The following is an 8,748-nucleotide window of genomic DNA, read 5'->3' as shown; positions in this document are numbered from 1 at the left end:
ATTTGTTAACATGTGATATTACTCCATATAATATAATTGCTTAGAGACGATGATGTGTTGAAGAATATAATGGAATCTTGTTCTAATTGTTCTAACTAACCAAAATTTAGATTTTTCCAATGAAGCAAATGGCACGCTCAGAGAAAATGACTCCAGTGCACACAAAAAGCCTACAAGTCATACATAATGGTACAGTATATGTAAAGAGAACAAAGGAATCATTCTAAATAAAATGTCATACCATAATTTTAAAATAACAACAAAGAGTGATATTAAGTTTGGAACAAATTGACATTGTTCTGATTTAATGGATTGGAATCTCACTAGCTTAAAAAATTACATCAAGAATGATCTAGTACCTATAGTAACTACCCGCTAATGCCTACTCAACCGAGGTTGGAAGAGAAAATGCTAGCTGAGCACGTTCAAGCTTGTATGTGCAGAAACTTTTCCTACTATAATTTAGTGCAAAACAAAAATAATCTACAAACTGAAAATTGAACAAAGAATAATTCTTTGAAAATTAAGTGAAACTCGTAAAAAAGAATCTATTAATTTACTAAAAAAAAATAAAAATAAAAATAGGTGGGCAAGTCGGCGCCATCCGCCAACTCATCACATTGGCGGGGTGAGTTAGATTTTTAAGTCCAATTTCACTTAGCGGGCTTATCACCTTCTCTTTTTTAATGGGCTTAAGGCGAGACGGAACAGACAGTCCGTTTTGTCACCCCTAATTAACTTGTAGTATATATTTTGATATGTAGAAGAAATTTCTTTTCTGAAACTTCAAACTGAATAACGTGGATAGCCGGGGCATTTAATTTTCTTTTCCATTTATGATTTGGGAAGTTGAGACATTTAATTTGATGTTAATGATTTGGCAAGATTTAATTTACATTTTTCAATTTAACTCTGTTTCATTAAGAGTTGGCTTGTTTGATTAAGTGGTTATGTTATGTTACATCAGGGTCTTGTTAATCAGTGTTTTCAGGATAATGGTTAAACCTTCTTAAAAAAGAAAATATTTTATAGAAAATTTAATATTTTAATTTTTAAGATAAAGATATTAAATACGTAAATTATCGAAATAAATTTACTATTTTAAAGTTTTAATCATTGCCCTGAAGGCATTACTTAGGTTTGTTACATGCATGATATGACTGTTACAATTGGCAGTGTAGAACTGATAAAATATTACATGACTACGTTAACAATCGGCAGCCAATGATAATATCAAAAGTCAATCTCATTTGTTTTTTTTATAAGCAATATATTATATTTCCATTAGAAGCTCAAATAAAGCTTCATAGTATCAAATTGCAGAGAAACCAAAGCTGAATTACAAAAACATAACTCAGGGCACCAACAGAACCTATACTTACAACAGACCCTCTAATTTTACATAGCTAACACATCTCTAGGATGATGATGCCAATCATAGAATGCACACTGTCTTCCTTTGATCCTAACGCCTGCCATTGCCAACTGAATATCTTTGTATCATGAAAAATTTCGTCAAAATCCTCAACAGCATTGTTGAAAATAATATTATTTCTATGTTTTCATATAGACCAACAAGCTGCTCCCCAAATTCCACCTGCAAACTATTCCATGCAAACAACCTTCATAGCTTCAACAAAAAGTTGGATAACTTTACTCTAGTGAGTTGCTTTAAACATAATTATATATGTGAAATTTTTTTCGTATTTCACTAAAATTGATTAAGTTAATTTATTTCCAAAAGAGAAAATAGACTGTTCTGGTGAAGCGAGTAGCAGACTTTGTTTCACAACATATCTTCTAATGGCCTATTTGTACCCATCCACAACATATATTCATTGTTATATTATTTTTTGGCGCATGGTAAGTTGAGAAATGCCACTATTATATTTATATATTTTATTTAGTAGAAGCAATGCATATATCTAGTATATATCTAGTGGAAAGGATTCTTATAAATTCAAGAGTATCCACGTTAAATTATTCCATAAGAAAATTATAGTCTCAAATTATTGAATAATTTAATTCTTTTAAATTTTAAAAAATATTACTGCGAAAATACCTGCAAATTTTATTTCCTGTGAGTTTACCTTTAGAAATTGATTCATACAGATTTATAATTACCCACGAACAATTTAGCTGAGAACTACAAACCGCAATAATATCCTGCGAATTTTTAGTTTAATTCTACAAGTAAATCTGCAGGAATATTTTTTTCTTGTTGATTCCAATTACTCCATGTATTGTCAATTTTGGCTTGCTAGAAATGTTTGGATGTCACCTCAGTGGTACACTATGAGCCGGGAGAGCTTTTGTTTCTTCAACGTATATATGTTTAAAAAAAAATCTATTTAATAGCATTTTTTTGATTTTGATAGTGGTTAAAAGCGCTATTAACTACGCTGCTATTGTAAATATTTTTTGTTTGATAGCATTTTAAAAGCGTTATTATAGCACTGGTAATTAATAGCATTTTTCCAAAAGTGCTATCATAGTATCGGTATTTAATAACATTTTTTCAAAAGCGCTGCAGAAGTAGACATTTTGTGTTTTATAATATGCATTTTGCTTTGATTTTGATAGCATTTATCAAACAAAGTGCTATTATAAGAGACATGTTTAATAGCGTTTTTCCATAAAAATGCTATTATAGTATGTTTCATTAATAGCTAGTGCACTTTTATTTTTTTTACACAACATCATTCTTTTGGTGTGTATATATATATATATATATATATATATATATATATATATATATATATATATATATATATATATATATATATATATATATATATACGGCATTTGCATTTTATGACATAAGAATTCATTAAAAAAAATATTAACCAACTAAAATATTTGAAAATGAAATAGAACCACTTATTCAAGAACAAATGTGATACCATATATATCTACCACTGCCATATATATCTACCACTATCATATAAGAGTACTTCAAATCAAATTCCAAACAAAAAGTACAATCACTTAGTTATGCTTATTCTTTAAACTAAAGAAAAAAAATCTAAAAAATAAGAAACACTACAAGAATAAATCCAATTTGTCAGGGGCTAAACCCCTCACTAGAGGCAAATTAAATGTTATCATGATTCAAATAAACTATGTACATATAAAAGAAATAAATAAAATATCTTTAATATAAAAATAAATTACTTGAGTGATTTTTGCGCGCTCGTCAATAAACTCTCCATTTCTCTTGAGATGAGTCTCCATGTGGAGCTCATTAAGAAGTGGAGTTCTGCCTAATTCTTCACGCTAAATAAATAAAAAGAATTAGTTATACATAATGCAACATTTAAATAATAGATTTAATAAAAAATTAATAAATTTATGTACCATCCTTCGCGCAACTTCAGCCACACTAATACTTCCTGCTGTGTAGTTGCAGCCACCAACTTCAGATGCTATATTTTGCTTTGCCTGCTCAGATATTTCCTTAAACTTATCAGAATTCCAATGATCAATAAGCTTTGGGAATAGTTCTTCTCCTATCCAACGTGGACGTGTCCCTTTTGCTTCCCATTTAAGTCTAACATTCCTCATGGTATCAGAAAACCGAGCAGCACATTTTGAGTGAAAGTTTTCTTTAATCGCGGCCTCATCTCTAACATCCCAACAACATTGCTCCTACATTGTTGTATGAATTTAAAAATATTAAATAAAGTAGAATCATGAATATCACAAAAATTAAAAAGGAAATGTCAAAATGAATAAGTAAATTATACCTGAAATGTCTGAAACCATTTTTCCTTATCATCTTCATGTACAGCTCCATAAGACGGCCAGAAATTATGTGTACTTCTCTTTAATAATCTTTGTTATCATCAATACTGCCTGATGTGAGGGAACAGTTCTAAACAACAAAATCTTGAGTTAGTATTAATTAAATAAAACTCATATTTAAAATATAATATAAAAACACAAAAACTTACGATCCTGAATCGGATAAATGATTAGTCTGCCCTCATGATACTTAATTTTTTGAGTCATATTTCTTTTCAAAATACGCTTCCTCCTCGTTTGCTCCTCAACACTAGTATCTCCAGGAGCGCTGGTATCTCCAGGAGCACTGGTATCTCCAGGAGCACTGGTATCATCCTCTAAAGGAATGGGTAATGGCATAACATCAGAAAAGTTCTTCTCAATATGCATAACATCAAGATTATGACGCAACAAATTATCCTTCCAATATGGGAGGTCCCAAAAGATACTTCTTTTTGTCCAATTGTGGTCAACCCCATACCCTTTAATTCTACGTGCTTCACCATAGTCTGTGAATTTTGGTAGGTCACAAACAATATTCCATACTTGAGTCGATGACAATCGAGGGGGAGGTAGATCTTTTACTTTTATTCCTTTACTAAAAGCATCTTTATTCCTTCTAAATTCATCGTTGGTAGGTAAGAACCTACGATGACAGTCAAACCACGAACTTTTCCCACCAAGTTCCAAAGTAAACGCTTTTGTGTGATTCATGCAATGCGGACATCCCATTTTACCATGTGTACCCCATCCAGACAACATGCCATATGCAGGAAAGTCGTTAATTGTCCACATCAAAGTTGCTCGCATATTAAAATTTTGTTTACGAGACACATCATAAGTCCACGCTCCCACCCACAGCCTCTTGAGATCATCAATTAAAGGTTGCAAATAAACATCGATTCCCACCTTTGGACTCGACGGTCCCGGAATGATGCATGTCAAAAACATGTAAGGTTTCGTCATGCACATCTCAGGAGGGAGATTGTACGGGGGTAACAATAACTGGCCGACAAGAATATGCATTTCCTGAAAAATTATAAGGAGTGAAACCATCTGAGCATAATCCAAGTCGGACATTCCTGGGTTCAAGTGCAAATTCAGGATGAACTCTATCAAAGTGTTTCCATGCCTCGCCATCAGATGGATGTCGCATCATGCCTGAAATAATTCTGTTTGTATGGTGCCATGCCATTTGGCTTGCACTGTGCATTGATGTAAACATTCTTTGCCACCTAGGCATTATTGGTAGATAGAACATAGATTTCACTACAATGTGATTTTGCCTTTGGTCAACTCCTTTACTGCTAACTAAATACCTCAGACTCTCACAAAACTTACATTCCTCCTATTCCCCATCATTTGTACCAAACTCGTTGTCATAAAACAACATGCAACCTCTAATGCAACAATCAATCTTTTTTACTTCTAATCCCAACTTCGACACTGTCATACCCCAATTTTTGTCCTACGTATTTTTTTATTCATACACAAAGCTGCACAAGAAAAGGGCAAAAGTCAGCAACCACAATTGTTTAAACTCACCAAACTTTCCCCCCAAAAGTCCCCTCGATCCCTCTATAAAATCAGAACAAAACAACAAGAAAAGGGGGAAAAAAATACAGTGTTATTCTGCACAAATTTATCCAAAAAAAACCTTCCACCAAACTTTGGTGTAAAACCTTCTCCAAGCCAAATCATAAACCATTGCAATATACACACCATCAATATCCATTTAATTGCATCAGTTTCATGGTTCTGCATAGATTCAAAACAACCATCGCTCAAAATCCTCCATCAAACCTTTGGTTCTCATCTCATAACTTGTAACCATCTTCAATACAATACCTTCAACATCTTTCCAAAACCTTTACCTTCAACTTCATCAGCTCAACACTCTCACGTACAAAGACTCACTAATAAGAACAACATCTCAAGCAACAAACCCCAACGCGACGAACCAAGTTGCAAACTCGACAACGCTTCAGCACCGTAACAGGAAAGAATAATCACCTTACCTGAGTGTAGCAACCTGCCCTAAAATTTAAAGTTTATTTAGAGTCGCCACCTATTTCTACCAGGGCGAATAGGAAACCCTTCGTAGTTAAGAGATCGGGGTAAGTTATTATAATTAGGTCGAGGGAAGGTGTTAGACACCCTCAACCTTTTCCTAAGGTTTTGAGTTAAGTGTGTTTGAATTTGGCGTACAACCCTGATTTTAATTCGTACTATTAATCGCGATGATCAATAGGTTTGATCACCATAATTAACAAATTTATAAAGGATTGCTAATTATTCTAATCGATAGATTCGATTATCACCGTTAGCAAATTGATGTGTTTTAATTAGTTATTTAATTGTTTTGGGGAATTGATTATCGTTAGTTATCTCAATCAATAGACTTGATTAAAACCACTAACGAATTAAAAGAGATTGCTGATCATCGTAACCAATAGATTTGGTTAAAACCATATAGCAAAATAAACTTTGTATTTTAAATAAATGATTTGAATATAATTAATTAAACAATTGATTATTACCCACCGCGATCTATTAATTTAATCGAAGTGAATAAAATTCTAAAATTGTTTGGCTAAAACCTAAGTTGGTTAGAAAACCCTAATCCTAATACTTTGGCCAATGGCCAGTGGGATTGAGCAAACCCTAATGCATTGATAACAATCTTCTAGGGTTTTTTTATGATTTTTAACAATTAAAACTGATAAAAATAAATTAATCGAAATAATCGATTAATCGGAAAATAACCCAAAACCTTAACCATTAGCTAATCCTAATTTATATTTTAATCCTAATTAAACAAATCAATTAAATTAAATAACATTATTTAATATTTAATCTAAACATTTAAACCAAATAAAAAATATAAAGAAAACCTGGTTTTGATTTTGTGTGGTGAGCCTTTGAATGCCCATGGTATGCATGCATCTTCCTGGGCGTTAGATTTGAATTGTAGGAGATCAGGTGGCTGATAACGAGGGTGTATGGTATGAGTGCAGCGCTTGGCTACATGGGATCCGCGAATAAGAAAATGCATGAAAAATTCTTGTGTATTACCAGGGATCGAACCCTGGTTTTCAAGGATGGAAAACACTTTCCTTGGCCAAGTGAGCTGCACATGTTACTTGTTAAATACATACCTAATAAGACTCATATAAAAACAAAAAAAAATAAATGAAAGGGTCAAAAGTAAATAGCGCGTGGGGCCCGCTGCTTGAACATTGAGCCAATCTGGTAAAGAGAGAGGGTCTGAACGTTGTTGACCAGCAACCCAAAAACTGACACGCGCATGGAAGGAGATTAGAATTTTGACCAGCAAACCAAAAACGCATGCGTGGCCCACAGTCAGCTTCGTCTTCTTCCCCTAAGTCTCCTGCGGATTCTTCCACGGATTACGCTACGATTTTTGCTGCGGAAAAACCTTCGAGAGTGAAAACCTACAAAAGCAACGTTAGTCCAGATAACTAAGTGCCCAGATCACCTTAAAATTAGCCCCTGATCAAGAATATGCCCTTAGTTTTGCTTTAAAATGCCCGAAAATACGAACACGAAGAGGAACCTTCACCATGCCCTAATGATGGTAGATCCTCGTACCTGATAACACGATTTTATATCGTATATTTAGCTTAAATTCCATAAGTATTATTAGCATTTTCTTTTAATTATATTGTTTTATTATGATATTATGCGGGTATTTGTGATGTTTCAGGTTTTAAGTTCATATCAAGGCTATTTGTGAAAAGAAGAAGAAATGGAGCTAAATTCATTACTATTTATGCTTAAAAGATGAAAAAGAGGTGTTGAAGAAATAAAGGGGGTGCAAAAGGAGACCCAAAGGCCTAAAGATGGAGCCCAGACCACGAAGAAGCTGGATCAGACCACTAGAGCACGTGGAGACGCCCGTCTCCAACGTCTCTCTCTGCCACGTCATCATAGGAGACGCCCGTCTCCAACCGTTCCTATATTTTCTCCACTTGAGACGCATGTCTCAAGCCAGTCACCTGGTCTCCCCAAAAAGTTGAGACGTGCGTCTCCCAAGTCCAAATCAGAAGTCCCTATTCTCACGCAACGAATCTGCAGACCCTCTGCTATAAAAGGAGGCTGATACCTCAGTTCTCAAGGTCCGAATTTTTTGCTAACGAAGTGCTGCCAAATTCTTTCCTCAAGCATTTTATTTTCCTTCGCATTTCATTTAATTGCTTTCTTTTTCTCACAACAAATTCTACACCGGAAATTGTTGTGAACCTTTCATAGATCTAGCCTTACGTTAGATTTATTTTTATTTTCCTTGCCTTTAAATTTTACGCCTAATAATTTCTGAAGAACGATCCAGCCAACCTGTGGTGGAAGTTCGAGTACTTCAAGATTCAATTTCATTTCAGATTAATTTTATTCAGGTTTATTATTTACAACCTTTATTTATATTTATTTGCATGATATATTGTATGCCATTTAATATGCCTTTTATTATGAACCAAACAAATTTATGCATGTTTAACCGTATCAATATGTCTGGCTAATTAATTAAGATATCGGTATGTAGAGTAAGTTAAGCGTGGGATCCGAAATAAATTGGCTTAATTATGTTTTATTAAATATCACTTGTTTTTGGTTTTTATGTCTAATTTAATTAATAGAGTCTTAAAATCAATAGAGCAGAGGTTTGAGGTTTTAAGGCCGACAAAGGTTAAAATCGATAGAGCGAAAGTTTGAGATCTTCAACTGGATAATAGACATAGGACATTAGTTTTAAAGATGGCGAAAGCGTATTAAAACTAATTAGAAATTATTTACTTTCAAAAAGTGTTTTTAAACCCGACGCGGGATGGCGAAAGCGTACGTTAGGGAATACTAGCATGAACCGAGTCAACAGAGCGAGAGTTTGAGACTAGGGGATTTAAGTAGATAACGACTTCATAAAGCAAGCATTTTATTAACTAAGTTCTT

The sequence above is a fragment of the Vicia villosa genome, unplaced genomic scaffold (assembly GCF_029867415.1).
Source record: "Vicia villosa cultivar HV-30 ecotype Madison, WI unplaced genomic scaffold, Vvil1.0 ctg.000334F_1_1_3, whole genome shotgun sequence".
In the NCBI taxonomy this organism is placed as follows: domain Eukaryota; kingdom Viridiplantae; phylum Streptophyta; class Magnoliopsida; order Fabales; family Fabaceae; genus Vicia; species Vicia villosa.
The sequence above is the reverse complement of the archived record's forward strand: the minus strand, read 5'-3'. Positions refer to the sequence as shown.